The sequence below is a fragment of the Leptodactylus fuscus genome, chromosome 5, assembly GCF_031893055.1.
Source record: "Leptodactylus fuscus isolate aLepFus1 chromosome 5, aLepFus1.hap2, whole genome shotgun sequence".
Lineage (NCBI taxonomy): Eukaryota > Metazoa > Chordata > Amphibia > Anura > Leptodactylidae > Leptodactylus > Leptodactylus fuscus.
The window spans coordinates 25,057,084-25,074,158 of NC_134269.1; the positions used below are offsets into that span (position 1 = coordinate 25,057,084).

A 17,075-nucleotide genomic window follows, 5' to 3' on the forward strand; every position below is an offset into this window, starting at 1 on the left:
AGTTGACCCTAACCTATCTTTCAGCGGCGCCGAGTCGATGCTCTGGGTTCTGCTGACAGACTCGCTTTCGGTTGCCTCATTAGCGCAGTAGGTAGCGCGTCAGTCTCATAATCTGAAGGTCGTGAGTTCGATCCTCACACGGGGCACTTTTGTCACGAGATTTTTCTCTCCCTCTTGCCCCGATAACCACAGTCCTTCGCCACTGCGGACCCAAACGTTACCGATGAAACACTAAGGGGAGCCAAGCTGACAGAGGGGATACAGGGGGTCTTTGAGTCCCTTCCCTGGACACCTTGGAGTTGGAAGGGAGAGATGAGAACGTTTTGAGCTATGAAGCCATACTGGGGTCTTGTGCCGAAGGAAGGAAGGGCTAAAGGCGGTCTTTGGCGTTTGCGGCCGCCCGCCGACAGCAGGTCCGACCCAAAGACTTTAACGCTGCAACGCGGTTTCTGGATTGGTGTAAGTCTAGAAAAAGGCTCATTCCCATACCGGGAGTCGAACCCGGGCCGCCTGGGTGAGAACCAGGAATACTAACCGCTAGACCATATGGGAACCACGGCGTGGGGCTGAGCTAGTAATCGAAAAAGTTTTCTGGCTTTGAGTACTCTACTTTTACGTCCCGCTCAGAGCGAGCCTGTCACCAGATCCCGGCATATCAACCCAGCCCCGCCGACAGATAGGTTAAGGTCGCCTGAATCAAACAGCGTTTTTCCCTGCTGAAGAGGTGCCTCCGTTGCCCAGATATGGCTGTTTTTGTCGATACGCAAAAGAGCTCCCTGGAGCGACCTGGGAGCTCATTCCTCCAAAGAGCTCATTTCCATCTTGACAAAAACAGCCATATCTCGGCAAGGGAGGCACCCAGTCACAAGGGGGATGCACTGTTTGATTCAGGTGACCATAACCTATCTTTCAGCGGGGGTGGAGTCAATGCCCTGGGTTCTGCAGACAGGTTCACCTCTGGTCGCCTCGTTAGCGCAGTAGGTAGCGTGTCAGTCTCATAATCTGAAGATCGTGAGTTCGATCCTCACACGGGGCAAATTTGTCGCAAGCTTTTTCTTGCCCCGAAAGCCACAGTCCGTCGCCACTGCGGACCCAAACGTTAACGATGAAACGGTAAGGGGAGCCAAGCTGACAGAGGGGATACAGGAGGTCTTTGAGTCCCTTCCCTGGACACCTTGGAGTTAGAAGGGAGAGATGGGAACGTTGGGAACGTTTTGATCTATGAAGCCAAACTGGGGTGTTGTGCCGAAGGAAGGAAGAGCTAAAAGCGGTCTTGGGCGTTTGTGGCCGCCCGCATCTCCGACCCAAATGCTTTAACCCCGCAATGCGGTTTCAGGATTGGTGCAAGTTTAGAGAAAGGCTCATTCCCATACCGGGAGTCGAACCCGGGCCGCCTGGGTGAAAACCAGGAATACTAACCGCTAGACCATATGGGAACTGTGGTGTGAAGGATGAGCTAGTAAGCGAAAAAGTTTCCTGGCTTTGAGTACTCTACTTTTACGTCACACTTAGAGGGAGCCTGTCACCAGAACCCGGCATATCAACCCAGCCTCGCCGACAGATAGGTGAGGGTCGCCTGAGTCAAACAGCGTTTTCTCCTGCTGAAGGGGTGCCTCCGTTGCCCAGATATGGCTGTTTTTGTCTTATACGCAAAAGAGCTCCCTGGAGCGACCAGGGCGGTGCCGTTGCTCCAAAGTGTTGAGCGGCAACGCCCTCATTCCTCCAAAGAGCTCATTTCCATATTGAGAAAAAACAGCCATATCTCGGCAAGAGAGGCACCCAGTCACAACGGGGAAATGCCGTTTGATTCAGGTGACCCTCAGTTGACCCTAACCTATCTTTCAGCGGCGCCGAGTCGATGCTCTGGGTTCTGCTGGCAGACTCGTTTCCGGTTGCCTCGTTAGCGCAGTAGGTAGCGCGTCAGTCTCATTATCTGAAGGTCGTGAGTTCGATCCTCACACGGGGCACTTTTGTCACGAGATTTTTCTCTCCCTCTTGCTCCGATAACCACAGTCCTTCGCCACTGCGGACCCAAACGTTACCGATGAAACACTAAGGGGAGCCAAGCTGACAGAGGGGATACTGGGGGTCTTTGAGTCCCTTCCCTGGACACCTTGGAGTTGGAAGGGAGAGATGAGAACGTTTTGAGCTATGAAGCCATACTGGGGTCTTGTGCCGAAGGAAGGAAGGGCTAAAAGCGGTCTTTGGCGTTTGCGGCCGCCCGCCGACAGCAGGTCCGACCCAAAGACTTTAACGCTGCAACGCGGTTTCTGGATTGGTGTAAGTCTAGAAAAAGGCTCATTCCCATACCGGAAGTCGAACCCGGGCCGCCTGGGTGAGAACCAGGAATCCTAACCGCTAGACCATATGGGAACCATGGTGTGGGGCTGAGCTAGTAATCGAAAAAGTTTTCTGGCTTTGAGTACTCTACTTTTACGTCACGCTCAGAGCGAGCCTGTCACCAGATCCCGGCATATCAACCCAGCCCCGCCGACAGATAGGTTAAGGTCGCCTGAATCAAACAGCGTTGTTCCCTGCTGAAGAGGTGCCTCCGTTGCCCAGATATGGCTGTTTTTGTCGATACGCAAAAGAGCTCCCTGGAGCGACCAGGGCGGTGCCGTTGTTCCAAAGTGTTGAGCGGCAACGCCCTCATTCCTCCAAAGAGCTCATTTCCATATTGAGAAAAACAGCCATATCTCGGCAAGAGAGGCACCCAGTCACAACGGGGAAACGCCGTTTGATTCAGGTGACCCTCAGTTGACCCTAACCTATCTTTCAGCGCCGCCGAGTCGATGCTCTGGGTTCTGCTGACAGACTCGCTTCCGGTTGCCTCGTTAGCGCAGTAGGTAGCGCGTCAGTCTCATAATCTGAAGGTCGTGAGTTCGATCCTCACACGGGGCACTTTTGTCACGAGATTTTTCTCTCCCTCTTGCCCCGATAACCACAGTCCTTCGCCACTGCGGACCCAAACGTTACCGATGAAACACTAAGGGGAGCAAAGCTGACAGAGGGGATACAGGGGGTCTTTGAGTCCCTTCCCTGGACACCTTGGAGTTGGAAGGGAGAGATGAGAACGTTTTGAGCTATGAAGCCATACTGGGGTCTTGTGCCGAAGGAAGGAAGGGCTAAAAGCGGTCTTTGGCGTTTGCGGCCGCCCGCCGACAGCAGGTCCGACCCAAAGACTTTAACGCTGCAACGCGGTTTCTGGATTGGTGTAAGTCTAGAAAAAAGCTCATTCCCATACCGGGAGTCGAACCCAGGCCGCCTAGGTGAGAACCAGGAATCCTAACCGCTAGACCATATGGGAACCATGGCGTGAGGCTGAGCTAGTAATCGAAAAAGTTTTCTGGCTTTGAGTACTCTACTTTTACGTCACGCTCAGAGCGAGCCTGTCACCAGATCCCGGCATATCAACCCAGCCCCGCCGACAGATAGGTTAAGGTCGCCTGAATCAAACAGCGTTTTTCCCTGCTGAAGAGGTGCCTCCATTGCCCAGATATGGCTGTTTTTGTCGATACGCAAAAGAGCTCCCTGGAGCGACCAGGGAGCTCATTCCTCCAAAGAGCTCATTTCCATCTTGACAAAAACAGCCATATCTCGGCAAGGGAGGCACCCAGTCACAAAGGGGATGCACTGTTTGATTCAGGTGACCAAAACCTATCTTTCAGGGGGGTCGAGTCAATGCCCTGGGTTCTGCTGACAGGCTCACCTCCGGTCGCCTCGTTAGCACAGTAGGTAGCGTGTCAGTCTCATAATCTGATAGGTCGTGAGTTCGATCCTCACACGGGGCAAATTTGTCGCAAGCTTTTTCTATCCCTCTTGCCTCGAAAGCCACAGTCCGTCGCCTCTGCGGACCCAAACGTTAACGATGAAACGGTAAGGGGAGCCAAGCTGACAGAGGGGATACAGGAGGTCTTTGAGTCCCTTCCCTGGACACCTTGGAGTTAGAAGGGAGAGATGGGAACTTTGGCAACGTTTTCATCTATGAAGCCAAACTGGGGTGTTGTGCCGAAGGAAGGAAGAGCTAAAAGCGGTCTTGGGCATTTGTGGCCGCCCGCCGACAGCATTTCCGACCCAAATGCTTTAACGCCGCAATGCGGTTTCAGGATTGGTGCAAGTTTAGAAAAAGGCTCATTCCCATACCGGGAGTCGAACCCGGGCCGCATGGGTGAAAACCAGGAATCCTAACCGCTAGACCATATGGGAACTGTGGCGTGAGGCTGAGCTAGTAAGTGAAAAAGTTTTCTGGCTTTGAGTACTCTACTTTTACGTCACGCTTAGAGGGAGCCTGTCACCAGAACCCGGCATATCAACCCAGCCCCGCCGACAGATAGGTTAGGGTCGCCTGAGTCAAACAGCGTTTTCTCCTGCTGAAGGGGTGCCTCCGTTGCCCAGATATGGCTGTTTTTGTCTTATACGCAAAAGAGCTCCCTGGAGCGACCAGGGCGGTGCCGTTGCTCCAAAGTGTTGAGCGGCAACGCCCTCATTCCTCCAAAGAGCTCATTTCCATATTGAGAAAAACAGCCATATCTCGGCAAGAGAGGCACCCAGTCACAACGGGGAAACGCCGTTTGATTCAGGTGACCCTCAGTTGACCCAAACCTATCTTTCACGGCGCCGAGTCAATGCTCTGGGTTCTGCTGACAGACTCGCTTCCGGTTGCCTCGTTAGCGCAGCAGGTAGCGCGTCAGTCTCATAATCTAAAGGACGTGAGTTCGATCCTCACATGGGGCACTTTTGTCAGGAGATTTATCTCTCCGTTGGGAACGTTTTGATCTATGAAGCCAAACTGGGGTGTTGTGCCGAAGGAAGGAAGAGCTAAAAGCGGTCTTGGGCGTTTGTGGCCGCCCGCCGACAGCATCTCCGACCCAAATGCTTTAACGCCGCAATGCGGTTTCAGGATTGGTGCAAGTTTAGAAAAAAGCTCATTCCCATACCGGGAGTCGAACCCGGGCCGCCTGGGTGAAAACCAGGAATCCTAACCGCTAGACCATATGGGAACTGTGGTGTGAGGCTGAGCTAGTTATCGAAAAAGTTTCCTGGCTTTGAGTACTCTACTTTTACGTCACGCTTAGAGGGAGCCTGTCACCAGAACCCGGCATATCAACCCAGCCCCGCCGACAGATAGGTTAGGGTCGCCTGAGTCAAACAGCGTTTTCTCCTGCTGAAGGGGTGCCTCCGTTGCCCAGATATGGCTGTTTTTGTCTTATACGCAAAAGAGCTCCCTGGAGCGACCAGGGCGGTGCCGTTGCTCCAAAGTGTTGAGCGGCAACGCCCTCATTCCGCCAAAGAGCTCATTTCCATATTGAGAAAAACAGCCATATCTCGGCAAGAGAGGCACCCAGTCACAACGGGGAAACGCCGTTTGATTCAGGTGACCCTCAGTTGACCCTAACCTATCTTTCAGCGGCGCCGAGTCGATGCTCTGGGTTCTGCTGACAGTCTCGCTTCCGGTTGCCTCGTTAGCGCAGTAGGTAGCGCGTCAGTCTCATAATCTGAAGGTCGTGAGTTCGATCCTCACACGCGGCACTTTTGTCACGAGATTTTTCTCTCCCTCTTGCCCCGATAACCACAGTCCTTCGCCACTGCGGACCCAAACGTTACCGATGAAACACTAAGGGGAGCCAAGCTGACAGAGGGGATACAGGGGGTCTTTGAGTCCCTTCCCTGGACACCTTGGAGTTGGAAGGGAGAGATGAGAACGTTTTGAGCTATGAAGCCATACTGGGGTCTTGTGCCGAAGGAAGGAAGGGCTAAAAGCGGTCTTTGGCGTTTGCGGCCGCCCGCCGACAGCAGGTCCGACCCAAAGACTTTAACGCTGCAACGCGGTTTCTGGATTGGTGTAAGTCTAGAAAAAGGCTCATTCCCATACCGGGAGTCGAACCCGGGCCGCCTGGGTGAGAACCAGGAATCCTAACCGCTAGACCATATGGGAACCATGGGGTGGGGCTTAGCTAGTAATCGAAAAAGTTTTCTGGCTTTGAGTACTCTACTTTTACGTCACGCTCAGAGCGAGCCTGTCACCAGATCCCGGCATATCAACCCAGCCCCGCCGACAGATAGGTTAAGGTCGCCTGAATCAAACAGCGTTTTTCCCTGCTGAAGAGGTGCCTCCGTTGCCCAGATATGGCTGTTTTTGTCGATACGCAAAAGAGCTCCCTGGAGCGACCAGGGAGCTCATTCCTCCAAAGAGCTCATTTCCATCTTGACAAAAACAGCCATATCTCGGCAAGGGAGGCACCCAGTCACAAGGGGGATGCACTGTTTGATTCAGGTGACCATAACCTATCTTTCAGCGGTGGTGGAGTCAATGCCCTGGGTTCTGCTGACAGGTTCACCTCCGGTCGCCTCGTTAGCGCAGTAGGTAGCGTGTCAGTCTCGTAATCTGAAGGTTGTGAGTTCAATCCTGACACGGGGCAAAATTGTCGCAAGCTTTTTCTATCCCTCTTGCCCCGAAAGCCACAGTCCGTCGCCACTGCGGACCCAAACGTTAACGATGAAACGGTAAGGGGAGCCAAGCTGACAGAGGGGATACAGGAGGTCTTTGAGTCCCTTCCCTGGACACCTTGGAGTTAGAAGGGAGAGATGGGAACTTTGGGAACGTTTTGATCTATGAAGCCAAACTGGGGTGTTGTGCCGAAGGAAGGAAGAGCTAAAAGCGGTCTTGGGCGTTTGTGGCCACCCGCCGACAGCATCTCCGACCCAAGTGCTTTAACGCCGCAATGCGGTTTCAGGATTGGTGCAAGTTTAGAAAAAAGCTCATTCCCATACCGGGAGTCGAACCCAGGCCGCCTGGGTGAAAACCAGGAATCCTAACCACTAGACCATATGGGAACTGTGGTGTGAGGCTGAGCTAGTTATCGAAAAAGTTTCCTGGCTTTGAGTACTCTACTTTTACGTCACGCTTAGAGGGAGCCTGTCACCAGAACCCGGCATATCAACCCAGCCCCGCCGACAGATAGGTTAGGGTCGCCTGAGTCAAACAGCGTTTTCTCCTGCTGAAGGGGTGCCTCCGTTGCCCAGATATGGCTGTTTTTGTCTTATACGCAAAAGAGCTCCCTGGAGCGACCAGGGCGGTGCTGTTGCTCCAAAGTGTTGAGCGGCAACGCCCTCATTCCGCCAAAGAGCTCATTTCCATATTGAGAAAAACAGCCATATCTCGGCAAGAGAGGCACCCAGTCACAACGGGGAAACGCCGTTTGATTCAGGTGACCCTCAGTTGACCCTAACCTATCTTTCAGCGGCGCCGAGTCGATGCTCTGGGTTCTGCTGACAGACTCGCTTCCGGTTGCCTCGTTAGCGCTGTAGGTAGCGCGTCAGTCTCATAATCTGAAGGTCGTGAGTTCGATCCTCACACGGGGCACTTTTGTCACGAGATTTTTCTCTCCCTCTTGCCCCGATAACCACAGTCCTTCGCCACTGCGGACCCAAACGTTACCGATGAAACACTAAGGGGAGCCAAGCTGACAGAGGGGATACAGGGGGTCTTTGAGTCCCTTCCCTGGACACCTTGGAGTTGGAAGGGAGAGATGAGAACGTTTTGAGCTATGAAGCCATACTGGGGTCTTGTGCCGAAGGAAGGAAGGGCTAAAAGCGCTCTTTGGCGTTTGCGGCCGCCCGCCGACAGCAGGTCCGACCCAAAGACTTTAACGCTGCAACGCGGTTTCTGGATTGGTGTAAGTCTAGAAAAAGGCTCATTTCCATACCGGGAGTCGAACCCGGGCCGCCTGGGTGAGAACCAGGAATCCTAACCGCTAGACCATATGGGAACCATGGTGTGGGGCTTAGCTAGTAATCAAAAAAGTTTTCTGGCTTTGAGTACTCTACTTTTACGTCACGCTCAGAGCGAGCCTGTCACCAGATCCCGGCATATCAACCCAGCCCCGCCGACAGATAGGTTAAGGTCGCCTGAATCAAACAGCGTTTTTCCCTGCTGAAGAGGTGCCTCCGTTGCCCAGATATGGCTGTTTTTGTCGATACGCAAAAGAGCTCCCTGGAGCGACCAGGGAGCTCATTCCTCCAAAGAGCTCATTTCCATCTTGACAAAAACAGCCATATCTCGGCAAGGGAGGCACCCAGTCACAAGGGGGATGCACTGTTTGATTCAGGTGACCATAAACTATCTTTCAGCGGGGGTGGAGTCAATGCCCTGGGTTCTGCTGACAGGTTCACCTCCGGTCGCCTCGTTAGCGCAGTAGGTAGCGTGTCAGTCTCGTAATCTGAAGGTCGTGAGTTCAATCCTGACACGGGGCAAAATTGTCGCAAGCTTTTTCTATCCCTCTTGCCCCGAAAGCCACAGTCCGTCGCCACTGCGGACCCAAACGTTAACGATGAAACGGTAAGGGGAGCCAAGCTGACAGAGGGGATACAGGAGGTCTTTGAGTCCCTTCCCTGGACACCTTGGAGTTAGAAGGGAGAGATGGGAACTTTGGCAACGTTTTGATCTATGAAGCCAAACTGGGGTGTTGTGCCGAAGGAAGAGCTAAAAGCGGTCTTGGGCGTTTGTGGCCGCCCGCCGACAGCATCTCCGACCCAAATGCTTTAACGCCGCAATGCGGTTTCAGGATTGGTGCAAGTTTAGAAAAAAGCTCATTCCCATACCGGGAGTCGAACCCGGGCCGCCTGGGTGAAAACCAGGAATCCTAACCGCTAGACCATATGGGAACTGTGGTGTGAGGCTGAGCTAGTTATCGAAAAAGTTTCCTGGCTTTGAGTACTCTACTTTTACGTCACGCTTAGAGGGAGCCTGTCACCAGAACCCGGCATATCAACCCAGCCCCGCCGACAGATAGGTTAGGGTCGCCTGAGTCAAACAGCGTTTTCTCCTGCTGAAGGGGTGCCTCCGTTGCCCAGATATGGCTGTTTTTGTCTTATACGCAAAAGAGCTCCCTGGAGCGACCAGGGCGGTGCCGTTGCTCCAAAGTGTTGAGCGGCAACGCCCTCATTCCGCCAAAGAGCTCATTTCCATATTGAGAAAAACAGCCATATCTCGGCAAGAGAGGCACCCAGTCACAACGGGGAAACGCCGTTTGATTCAGGTGACCCTCAGTTGACCCTAACCTATCTTTCAGCGGCGCCGAGTCGATGCTCTGGGTTCTGCTGACAGTCTCGCTTCCGGTTGCCTCGTTAGCGCAGTAGGTAGCGCGTCAGTCTCATAATCTGAAGGTCGTGAGTTCGATCCTCACACGCGGCACTTTTGTCACGAGATTTTTCTCTCCCTCTTGCCCCGATAACCACAGTCCTTCGCCACTGCGGACCCAAACGTTACCGATGAAACACTAAGGGGAGCCAAGCTGACAGAGGGGATACAGGGGGTCTTTGAGTCCCTTCCCTGGACACCTTGGAGTTGGAAGGGAGAGATGAGAACGTTTTGAGCTATGAAGCCATACTGGGGTCTTGTGCCGAAGGAAGGAAGGGCTAAAAGCGGTCTTTGGCGTTTGCGGCCGCCCGCCGACAGCAGGTCCGACCCAAAGACTTTAACGCTGCAACGCGGTTTCTGGATTGGTGTAAGTCTAGAAAAAGGCTCATTCCCATACCGGGAGTCGAACCCGGGCCGCCTGGGTGAGAACCAGGAATCCTAACCGCTAGACCATATGGGAACCATGGGGTGGGGCTGAGCTAGTAATCGAAAAAGTTTTCTGGCTTTGAGTACTCTACTTTTACGTCACGCTCAGAGCGAGCCTGTCACCAGATCCCGGCATATCAACCCAGCCCCGCCGACAGATAGGTTAAGGTCGCCTGAATCAAACAGCGTTTTTCCCTGCTGAAGAGGTGCCTCCGTTGCCCAGATATGGCTGTTTTTGTCGATACGCAAAAGAGCTCCCTGGAGCGACCAGGGAGCTCATTCCTCCAAAGAGCTCATTTCCATCTTGACAAAAACAGCCATATCTCGGCAAGGGAGGCACCCAGTCACAAGGGGGATGCACTGTTTGATTCAGGTGACCATAACCTATCTTTCAGCGGTGGTGGAGTCAATGCCCTGGGTTCTGCTGACAGGTTCACCTCCGGTCGCCTCGTTAGCGCAGTAGGTAGCGTGTCAGACTCGTAATCTGAAGGTCGTGAGTTCAATCCTCACACGGGGCAAAATTGTCGCAAGCTTTTTCTATCCCTCTTGCCCCGAAAGCCACAGTCCGTCGCCACTGCGGACCCAAACGTTAACGATGAAACGGTAAGGGGAGCCAAGCTGACAGAGGGGATACAGGAGGTCTTTGAGTCCCTTCCCTGGACACCTTGGAGTTAGAAGGGAGAGATGGGAACTTTGGGAACGTTTTGATCTATGAAGCCAAACTGGGGTGTTGTGCCGAAGGAAGGAAGAGCTAAAAGCGGTCTTGGGCGTTTGTGGCCGCCCGCCGACAGCATCTCCGACCCAAGTGCTTTAACGCCGCAATGCGGTTTCAGGATTGGTGCAAGTTTAGAAAAAAGCTCATTCCCATACCGGGAGTCGAACCCAGGCCGCCTGGGTGAAAACCAGGAATCCTAACCGCTAGACCATATGGGAACTGTGGTGTGAGGCTGAGCTAGTTATCGAAAAAGTTTCCTGGCTTTGAGTACTCTACTTTTACGTCACGCTTAGAGGGAGCCTGTCACCATAACCCGGCATATCAACCCAGCCCCGCCGACAGATAGGTTAGGGTCGCCTGAGTCAAACAGCGTTTTCTCCTGCTGAAGGGGTGCCTCCATTGCCCAGATATGGCTGTTTTTGTCTTATACGCAAAAGAGCTCCCTGGAGCGACCAGGGCGGTGCTGTTGCTCCAAAGTGTTGAGCGGCAACGCCCTCATTCCGCCAAAGAGCTCATTTCCATATTGAGAAAAACAGCCATATCTCGGCAAGAGAGGCACCCAGTCACAACGGGGAAACGCCGTTTGATTCAGGTGACCCTCAGTTGACCCTAACCTATCTTTCAGCGGCGCCGAGTCGATGCTCTGGGTTCTGCTGACAGACTCGCTTCCGGTTGCCTCGTTAGCGCAGTAGGTAGCGCGTCAGTCTCATAATCTGAAGGTCGTGAGTTCGATCCTCACACGGGGCACTTTTGTCACGAGATTTTTCTCTCCCTCTTGCCCCGATAACCACAGTCCTTCGCCACTGCGGACCCAAACGTTACCGATGAAACACTAAGGGGAGCCAAGCTGACAGAGGGGATACAGGGGGTCTTTGAGTCCCTTCCCTGGACACCTTGGAGTTGGAAGGGAAAGATGAGAACGTTTTGAGCTATGAAGCCATACTGGGGTCTTGTGCCGAAGGAAGGAAGGGCTAAAAGCGGTCTTTGGCGTTTGCGGCCGCCCGCCGACAGCAGGTCCGACCCAAAGACTTTAACGCTGCAACGCGGTTTCTGGATTGGTGTAAGTCTAGAAAAAGGCTCATTCCCATACCGGGAGTCGAACCCGGGCCGCCTGGGTGAGAACCAGGAATCCTAACCGCTAGACCATATGGGAACCATGGGGTGGGGCTGAGCTAGTAATCAAAAAAGTTTTCTGGCTTTGAGTACTCTACTTTTACGTCACGCTCAGAGCGAGCCTGTCACCAGATCCCGGCATATCAACCCAGCCCCGCCGACAGATAGGTTAAGGTCGCCTGAATCAAACAGCGTTTTTCCCTGCTGAAGAGGTGCCTCCGTTGCCCAGATATGGCTGTTTTTGTCGATACGCAAAAGAGCTCCCTGGAGCGACCAGGGAGCTCATTCCTCCAAAGAGCTCATTTCCATCTTGACAAAAACAGCCATATCTCGGCAAGGGAGGCACCCAGTCACAAGGGGGATGCACTGTTTGATTCAGGTGACCATAAACTATCTTTCAGCGGGGGTGGAGTCAATGCCCTGGGTTCTGCTGACAGGTTAACCTCCGGTCGCCTCGTTAGCGCAGTAGGTAGCGTGTCAGTCTCGTAATCTGAAGGTCGTGAGTTCAATCCTGACACGGGGCAAAATTGTCGCAAGCTTTTTCTATCCCTCTTGCCCCGAAAGCCACAGTCCGTCGCCACTGCGGACCCAAACGTTAACGATGAAACGGTAAGGGGAGCCAAGCTGACAGAGGGGATACAGGAGGTCTTTGAGTCCCTTCCCTGGACACCTTGGAGTTAGAAGGGAGAGATGGGAACTTTGGCAACGTTTTGATCTATGAAGCCAAACTGGGGTGTTGTGCCGAAGGAAGGAAGAGCTAAAAGCGGTCTTGGGCGTTTGTGGCCGCCCGCCGACAGCATCTCCGACCCAAATGCTTTAACGCCTCAATGCGGTTTCAGGATTGGTGCAAGTTTAGAAAAAAGCTCATTCCCATACCGGGAGTCGAACCCAGGCCGCCTGGGTGAAAACCAGGAATCCTAACCGCTAGACCATATGGGAACTGTGGTGTGAGGCTGAGCTAGTTATCGAAAAAGTTTCCTGGCTTTGAGTACTCTACTTTTACGTCACGCTTAGAGGGAGCCTGTCACCATAACCCGGCATATCAACCCAGCCCCGCCGACAGATAGGTTAGGGTCGCCTGAGTCAAACAGCGTTTTCTCCTGCTGAAGGGGTGCCTCCGTTGCCCAGATATGGCTGTTTTTGTCTTATACGCAAAAGAGCTCCCTGGAGCGACCAGGGCGGTGCCGTTGCTCCAAAGTGTTAAGCGGCAACGCCCTCATTCCTCCAAAGAGCTCATTTCCATATTGAGAAAAACAGCCATATCTCGGCAAGAGAGGCACCCAGTCACAACGGGGAAACGCCGTTTGATTCAGGTGACCCTCAGTTGACCCTAACCTATCTTTCAGCGGCGCCGAGTCGATGCTCTGGGTTCTGCTGACAGACTCGCTTCCGGTTGCCTCGTTAGCGCTGTAGGTAGCGCGTCAGTCTCATAATCTGAAGGTCGTGAGTTCGATCCTCACACGGGGCACTTTTGTCACGAGATTTTTCTCTCCCTCTTGCCCCGATAACCACAGTCCTTCGCCACTGCGGACCCAAACGTTACCGATGAAACACTAAGGGGAGCCAAGCTGACAGAGGGGATACAGGGGGTCTTTGAGTCCCTTCCCTGGACACCTTGGAGTTGGAAGGGAGAGATGAGAACGTTTTGAGCTATGAAGCAATACTGGGGTCTTGTGCCGAAGGAAGGAAGGGCTAAAAGCGGTCTTTGGCGTTTGCGGCCGCCCGCCGACAGCAGGTCCGACCCAAAGACTTTAACGCTGCAACGCGGTTTCTGGATTGGTGTAAGTCTAGAAAAAGGCTCATTCCCATACCGGGAGTCGAACCCGGGCCGCCTGGGTGAGAACCAGGAATCCTAACCGCTAGACCATATGGGAACCATGGTGTGGGGCTGAGCTAGTAATCGAAAAAGTTTTCTGGCTTTGAGTACTCTACTTTTACGTCACGCTCAGAGCGAGCCTGTCACCAGATCCCGGCATATCAACCCAGCCCCGCCGACAGATAGGTTAAGGTCGCCTGAATCAAACAGCGTTTTTCCCTGCTGAAGAGGTGCCTCCGTTGCCCAGATATGGCTGTTTTTGTCGATACGCAAAAGAGCTCCCTGGAGCGACCAGGGAGCTCATTCCTCCAAAGAGCTCATTTCCATCTTGACAAAAACAGCCATATCTCGGCAAGGGAGGCACCCAGTCACAAGGGGGATGCACTGTTTGATTCAGGTGACCATAAACTATCTTTCAGCGGGGGTGGAGTCAATGCCCTGGGTTCTGCTGACAGGTTCACCTCCGGTCGCCTCGTTAGCGCAGTAGGTAGCGTGTCAGTCTCGTAATCTGAAGGTCGTGAGTTCAATCCTGACACGGGGCAAAATTGTCGCAAGCTTTTTCTATCCCTCTTGCCCCGAAAGCCACAGTCCGTCGCCACTGCGGACCCAAACGTTAACGATGAAACGGTAAGGGGAGCCAAGCTGACAGAGGGGATACAGGAGGTCTTTGAGTCCCTTCCCTGGACACCTTGGAGTTAGAAGGGAGAGATGGGAACTTTGGGAACGTTTTGATCTATGAAGCCAAACTGGGGTGTTGTGCCGAAGGAAGGAAGAGCTAAAAGCGGTCTTGGGCGTTTGTGGCCGCCCGCCGACAGCATCTCCGACCCAAATGCTTTAACGCCGCAATGCGGTTTCAGGATTGGTGCAAGTTTAGAAAAAAGCTCATTCCCATACCGGGAGTCGAACCCGGGCCGCCTGGGTGAAAACCAGGAATCCTAACCGCTAGACCATATGGGAACTGTGGTGTGAGGCTGAGCTAGTTATCGAAAAAGTTTCCTGGCTTTGAGTACTCTACTTTTACGTCACGCTTAGAGGGAGCCTGTCACCAGAACCCGGCATATCAACCCAGCCCCGCCGACAGATAGGTTAGGGTCGCCTGAGTCAAACAGCGTTTTCTCCTGCTGAAGGGGTGCCTCCGTTGCCCAGATATGGCTGTTTTTGTCTTATACGCAAAAGAGCTCCCTGGAGCGACCAGGGCGGTGCCGTTGCTCCAAAGTGTTGAGCGGCAACGCCCTCATTCCGCCAAAGAGCTCATTTCCATATTGAGAAAAACAGCCATATCTCGGCAAGAGAGGCACCCAGTCACAACGGGGAAACGCCGTTTGATTCAGGTGACCCTCAGTTGACCCTAACCTATCTTTCAGCGGCGCCGAGTCGATGCTCTGGGTTCTGCTGACAGTCTCGCTTCCGGTTGCCTCGTTAGCGCAGTAGGTAGCGCGTCAGTCTCATAATCTGAAGGTCGTGAGTTCGATCCTCACACGCGGCACTTTTGTCACGAGATTTTTCTCTCCCTCTTGCCCCGATAACCACAGTCCTTCGCCACTGCGGACCCAAACGTTACCGATGAAACACTAAGGGGAGCCAAGCTGACAGAGGGGATACAGGGGGTCTTTGAGTCCCTTCCCTGGACACCTTGGAGTTGGAAGGGAGAGATGAGAACGTTTTGAGCTATGAAGCCATACTGGGGTCTTGTGCCGAAGGAAGGAAGGGCTAAAAGCGGTCTTTGGCGTTTGCGGCCGCCCGCCGACAGCAGGTCCGACCCAAAGACTTTAACGCTGCAACGCGGTTTCTGGATTGGTGTAAGTCTAGAAAAAGGCTCATTCCCATACCGGGAGTCGAACCCGGGCCGCCTGGGTGAGAACCAGGAATCCTAACCGCTAGACCATATGGGAACCATGGGGTGGGGTGGGGCTGAGCTAGTAATCGAAAAAGTTTTCTGGCTTTGAGTACTCTACTTTTACGTCACGCTCAGAGCGAGCCTGTCACCAGATCCCGGCATATCAACCCAGCCCCGCCGACAGATAGGTTAAGGTCGCCTGAATCAAACAGCGTTTTTCCCTGCTGAAGAGGTGCCTCCGTTGCCCAGATATGGCTGTTTTTGTCGATACGCAAAAGAGCTCCCTGGAGCGACCAGGGAGCTCATTCCTCCAAAGAGCTCATTTCCATCTTGACAAAAACAGCCATATCTCGGCAAGGGAGGCACCCAGTCACAAGGGGGATGCACTGTTTGATTCAGGTGACCATAACCTATCTTTCAGCGGGGGTGGAGTCAATGCCCTGGGTTCTGCTGACAGGTTCACCTCCGGTCGCCTCGTTAGCGCAGTAGGTAGCGTGTCAGTCTCGTAATCTGAAGGTCGTGAGTTCAATCCTGACACGGGGCAAAATTGTCGCAAGCTTTTTCTATCCCTCTTGCCCCGAAAGCCACAGTCCGTCGCCACTGCGGACCCAAACGTTAACGATGAAACGGTAAGGGGAGCCAAGCTGACAGAGGGGATACAGGAGGTCTTTGAGTCCCTTCCCTGGACACCTTGGAGTTAGAAGGGAGAGATGGGAACTTTGGGAACGTTTTGATCTATGAAGCCAAACTGGGGTGTTGTGCCGAAGGAAGGAAGAGCTAAAAGCGGTCTTGGGCGTTTGTGGCCGCCCTCCGACAGCATCTCCGACCCAAATGCTTTAACGCCGCAATGCGGTTTCAGGATTGGTGCAAGTTTAGAAAAAAGCTCATTCCCATACCGGGAGTCGAACCCGGGCCGCCTGGGTGAAAACCAGGAATCCTAACCGCTAGACCATATGGGAACTGTGGTGTGAGGCTGAGCTAGTTATCGAAAAAGTTTCCTGGCTTTGAGTACTCTACTTTTACATCACGCTTAGAGGGAGCCTGTCACCATAACCCGGCATATCAACCCAGCCCCGCCGACAGATAGGTTAGGGTCGCCTGAGTCAAACAGCGTTTTCTCCTGCTGAAGGGGTGCCTCCGTTGCCCAGATATGGCTGTTTTTGTCTTATACGCAAAAGAGCTCCCTGGAGCGACCAGGGCGGTGCCGTTGCTCCAAAGTGTTGAGCGGCAACGCCCTCATTCCGCCAAAGAGCTCATTTCCATATTGAGAAAAACAGCCATATCTCGGCAAGAGAGGCACCCAGTCACAACGGGGAAACGCCGTTTGATTCAGGTGACCCTCAGTTGACCCTAACCTATCTTTCAGCGGCGCCGAGTCGATGCTCTGGGTTCTGCTGACAGTCTCGCTTCCGGTTGCCTCGTTAGCGCAGTAGGTAGCGCGTCAGTCTCATAATCTGAAGGTCGTGAGTTCGATCCTCACACGCGGCACTTTTGTCACGAGATTTTTCTCTCCCTCTTGCCCCGATAACCACAGTCCTTCGCCACTGCGGACCCAAACGTTACCGATGAAACACTAAGGGGAGCCAAGCTGACAGAGGGGATACAGGGGGTCTTTGAGTCCCTTCCCTGGACACCTTGGAGTTGGAAGGGAGAGATGAGAACGTTTTGAGCTATGAAGCCATACTGGGGTCTTGTGCCGAAGGAAGGAAGGGCTAAAAGCGGTCTTTGGCGTTTGCGGCCGCCCGCCGACAGCAGGTCCGACCCAAAGACTTTAACGCTGCAACGCGGTTTCTGGATTGGTGTAAGTCTAGAAAAAGGCTCATTCCCATACCGGGAGTCGAACCCGGGCCGCCTGGGTGAGAACCAGGACTCCTAACCGCTAGACCATATGGGAACCATGGGGTGGGGCTGAGCTAGTAATCGAAAAAGTTTTCTGGCTTTGAGTACTCTACTTTTACGTCACGCTCAGAGCGAGCCTGTCACCAGATCCCGGCATATCAACCCAGCCCCGCCGACAGATAGGTTAAGG

The 17,075-nt window shown here is 53.5% G+C and overlaps 38 non-coding genes across 38 annotated transcripts; 19 read left to right on the forward strand and 19 right to left on the reverse strand.

Moving 5' to 3' along the window:
* The first annotated feature begins 73 nt into the window (after positions 1-73).
* On the forward strand, positions 74-146 carry TRNAM-CAU (transfer RNA methionine (anticodon CAU)). The gene has a single exon. It is a non-coding gene; the product is annotated as a tRNA-Met (tRNA).
* A 334-nt stretch (positions 147-480) lies between these two features.
* TRNAE-CUC (transfer RNA glutamic acid (anticodon CUC)) lies at positions 481-552 on the reverse strand. The gene has a single exon. It is a non-coding gene; the product is annotated as a tRNA-Glu (tRNA).
* A 411-nt stretch (positions 553-963) lies between these two features.
* On the forward strand, positions 964-1,036 carry TRNAM-CAU (transfer RNA methionine (anticodon CAU)). Its single transcript has one exon. It is a non-coding gene; the product is annotated as a tRNA-Met (tRNA).
* A 328-nt stretch (positions 1,037-1,364) lies between these two features.
* TRNAE-UUC (transfer RNA glutamic acid (anticodon UUC)) lies at positions 1,365-1,436 on the reverse strand. The gene has a single exon. It is a non-coding gene; the product is annotated as a tRNA-Glu (tRNA).
* A 458-nt stretch (positions 1,437-1,894) lies between these two features.
* TRNAM-CAU (transfer RNA methionine (anticodon CAU)) lies at positions 1,895-1,967 on the forward strand. Its single transcript has one exon. It is a non-coding gene; the product is annotated as a tRNA-Met (tRNA).
* Positions 1,968-2,301: 334 nt separating this feature from the next.
* On the reverse strand, positions 2,302-2,373 carry TRNAE-CUC (transfer RNA glutamic acid (anticodon CUC)). Its single transcript has one exon. It is a non-coding gene; the product is annotated as a tRNA-Glu (tRNA).
* Positions 2,374-2,828: 455 nt separating this feature from the next.
* On the forward strand, positions 2,829-2,901 carry TRNAM-CAU (transfer RNA methionine (anticodon CAU)). The gene has a single exon. It is a non-coding gene; the product is annotated as a tRNA-Met (tRNA).
* A 334-nt stretch (positions 2,902-3,235) lies between these two features.
* TRNAE-CUC (transfer RNA glutamic acid (anticodon CUC)) lies at positions 3,236-3,307 on the reverse strand. Its single transcript has one exon. It is a non-coding gene; the product is annotated as a tRNA-Glu (tRNA).
* Positions 3,308-3,717: 410 nt separating this feature from the next.
* On the forward strand, positions 3,718-3,791 carry TRNAM-CAU (transfer RNA methionine (anticodon CAU)). Its single transcript has one exon. It is a non-coding gene; the product is annotated as a tRNA-Met (tRNA).
* Positions 3,792-4,134: 343 nt separating this feature from the next.
* TRNAE-UUC (transfer RNA glutamic acid (anticodon UUC)) lies at positions 4,135-4,206 on the reverse strand. The gene has a single exon. It is a non-coding gene; the product is annotated as a tRNA-Glu (tRNA).
* A 455-nt stretch (positions 4,207-4,661) lies between these two features.
* TRNAM-CAU (transfer RNA methionine (anticodon CAU)) lies at positions 4,662-4,734 on the forward strand. The gene has a single exon. It is a non-coding gene; the product is annotated as a tRNA-Met (tRNA).
* Positions 4,735-4,928: 194 nt separating this feature from the next.
* On the reverse strand, positions 4,929-5,000 carry TRNAE-UUC (transfer RNA glutamic acid (anticodon UUC)). The gene has a single exon. It is a non-coding gene; the product is annotated as a tRNA-Glu (tRNA).
* Positions 5,001-5,456: 456 nt separating this feature from the next.
* TRNAM-CAU (transfer RNA methionine (anticodon CAU)) lies at positions 5,457-5,529 on the forward strand. Its single transcript has one exon. It is a non-coding gene; the product is annotated as a tRNA-Met (tRNA).
* A 334-nt stretch (positions 5,530-5,863) lies between these two features.
* TRNAE-CUC (transfer RNA glutamic acid (anticodon CUC)) lies at positions 5,864-5,935 on the reverse strand. Its single transcript has one exon. It is a non-coding gene; the product is annotated as a tRNA-Glu (tRNA).
* A 411-nt stretch (positions 5,936-6,346) lies between these two features.
* On the forward strand, positions 6,347-6,419 carry TRNAT-CGU (transfer RNA threonine (anticodon CGU)). Its single transcript has one exon. It is a non-coding gene; the product is annotated as a tRNA-Thr (tRNA).
* Positions 6,420-6,762: 343 nt separating this feature from the next.
* On the reverse strand, positions 6,763-6,834 carry TRNAE-UUC (transfer RNA glutamic acid (anticodon UUC)). Its single transcript has one exon. It is a non-coding gene; the product is annotated as a tRNA-Glu (tRNA).
* Positions 6,835-7,290: 456 nt separating this feature from the next.
* TRNAM-CAU (transfer RNA methionine (anticodon CAU)) lies at positions 7,291-7,363 on the forward strand. The gene has a single exon. It is a non-coding gene; the product is annotated as a tRNA-Met (tRNA).
* Positions 7,364-7,697: 334 nt separating this feature from the next.
* Positions 7,698-7,769, reverse strand: TRNAE-CUC (transfer RNA glutamic acid (anticodon CUC)). Its single transcript has one exon. It is a non-coding gene; the product is annotated as a tRNA-Glu (tRNA).
* Positions 7,770-8,180: 411 nt separating this feature from the next.
* Positions 8,181-8,253, forward strand: TRNAT-CGU (transfer RNA threonine (anticodon CGU)). Its single transcript has one exon. It is a non-coding gene; the product is annotated as a tRNA-Thr (tRNA).
* A 339-nt stretch (positions 8,254-8,592) lies between these two features.
* TRNAE-UUC (transfer RNA glutamic acid (anticodon UUC)) lies at positions 8,593-8,664 on the reverse strand. The gene has a single exon. It is a non-coding gene; the product is annotated as a tRNA-Glu (tRNA).
* A 456-nt stretch (positions 8,665-9,120) lies between these two features.
* TRNAM-CAU (transfer RNA methionine (anticodon CAU)) lies at positions 9,121-9,193 on the forward strand. The gene has a single exon. It is a non-coding gene; the product is annotated as a tRNA-Met (tRNA).
* Positions 9,194-9,527: 334 nt separating this feature from the next.
* TRNAE-CUC (transfer RNA glutamic acid (anticodon CUC)) lies at positions 9,528-9,599 on the reverse strand. The gene has a single exon. It is a non-coding gene; the product is annotated as a tRNA-Glu (tRNA).
* Positions 9,600-10,010: 411 nt separating this feature from the next.
* TRNAT-CGU (transfer RNA threonine (anticodon CGU)) lies at positions 10,011-10,083 on the forward strand. The gene has a single exon. It is a non-coding gene; the product is annotated as a tRNA-Thr (tRNA).
* Positions 10,084-10,426: 343 nt separating this feature from the next.
* On the reverse strand, positions 10,427-10,498 carry TRNAE-UUC (transfer RNA glutamic acid (anticodon UUC)). Its single transcript has one exon. It is a non-coding gene; the product is annotated as a tRNA-Glu (tRNA).
* A 456-nt stretch (positions 10,499-10,954) lies between these two features.
* TRNAM-CAU (transfer RNA methionine (anticodon CAU)) lies at positions 10,955-11,027 on the forward strand. Its single transcript has one exon. It is a non-coding gene; the product is annotated as a tRNA-Met (tRNA).
* Positions 11,028-11,361: 334 nt separating this feature from the next.
* TRNAE-CUC (transfer RNA glutamic acid (anticodon CUC)) lies at positions 11,362-11,433 on the reverse strand. The gene has a single exon. It is a non-coding gene; the product is annotated as a tRNA-Glu (tRNA).
* Positions 11,434-11,844: 411 nt separating this feature from the next.
* Positions 11,845-11,917, forward strand: TRNAT-CGU (transfer RNA threonine (anticodon CGU)). Its single transcript has one exon. It is a non-coding gene; the product is annotated as a tRNA-Thr (tRNA).
* A 343-nt stretch (positions 11,918-12,260) lies between these two features.
* Positions 12,261-12,332, reverse strand: TRNAE-UUC (transfer RNA glutamic acid (anticodon UUC)). Its single transcript has one exon. It is a non-coding gene; the product is annotated as a tRNA-Glu (tRNA).
* A 456-nt stretch (positions 12,333-12,788) lies between these two features.
* TRNAM-CAU (transfer RNA methionine (anticodon CAU)) lies at positions 12,789-12,861 on the forward strand. Its single transcript has one exon. It is a non-coding gene; the product is annotated as a tRNA-Met (tRNA).
* A 334-nt stretch (positions 12,862-13,195) lies between these two features.
* TRNAE-CUC (transfer RNA glutamic acid (anticodon CUC)) lies at positions 13,196-13,267 on the reverse strand. The gene has a single exon. It is a non-coding gene; the product is annotated as a tRNA-Glu (tRNA).
* Positions 13,268-13,678: 411 nt separating this feature from the next.
* Positions 13,679-13,751, forward strand: TRNAT-CGU (transfer RNA threonine (anticodon CGU)). The gene has a single exon. It is a non-coding gene; the product is annotated as a tRNA-Thr (tRNA).
* Positions 13,752-14,094: 343 nt separating this feature from the next.
* Positions 14,095-14,166, reverse strand: TRNAE-UUC (transfer RNA glutamic acid (anticodon UUC)). The gene has a single exon. It is a non-coding gene; the product is annotated as a tRNA-Glu (tRNA).
* A 456-nt stretch (positions 14,167-14,622) lies between these two features.
* Positions 14,623-14,695, forward strand: TRNAM-CAU (transfer RNA methionine (anticodon CAU)). The gene has a single exon. It is a non-coding gene; the product is annotated as a tRNA-Met (tRNA).
* Positions 14,696-15,029: 334 nt separating this feature from the next.
* On the reverse strand, positions 15,030-15,101 carry TRNAE-CUC (transfer RNA glutamic acid (anticodon CUC)). Its single transcript has one exon. It is a non-coding gene; the product is annotated as a tRNA-Glu (tRNA).
* Positions 15,102-15,517: 416 nt separating this feature from the next.
* Positions 15,518-15,590, forward strand: TRNAT-CGU (transfer RNA threonine (anticodon CGU)). The gene has a single exon. It is a non-coding gene; the product is annotated as a tRNA-Thr (tRNA).
* A 343-nt stretch (positions 15,591-15,933) lies between these two features.
* On the reverse strand, positions 15,934-16,005 carry TRNAE-UUC (transfer RNA glutamic acid (anticodon UUC)). The gene has a single exon. It is a non-coding gene; the product is annotated as a tRNA-Glu (tRNA).
* Positions 16,006-16,461: 456 nt separating this feature from the next.
* On the forward strand, positions 16,462-16,534 carry TRNAM-CAU (transfer RNA methionine (anticodon CAU)). The gene has a single exon. It is a non-coding gene; the product is annotated as a tRNA-Met (tRNA).
* Positions 16,535-16,868: 334 nt separating this feature from the next.
* Positions 16,869-16,940, reverse strand: TRNAE-CUC (transfer RNA glutamic acid (anticodon CUC)). The gene has a single exon. It is a non-coding gene; the product is annotated as a tRNA-Glu (tRNA).
* Between the last annotated feature and the right edge of the window lie 135 nt (positions 16,941-17,075).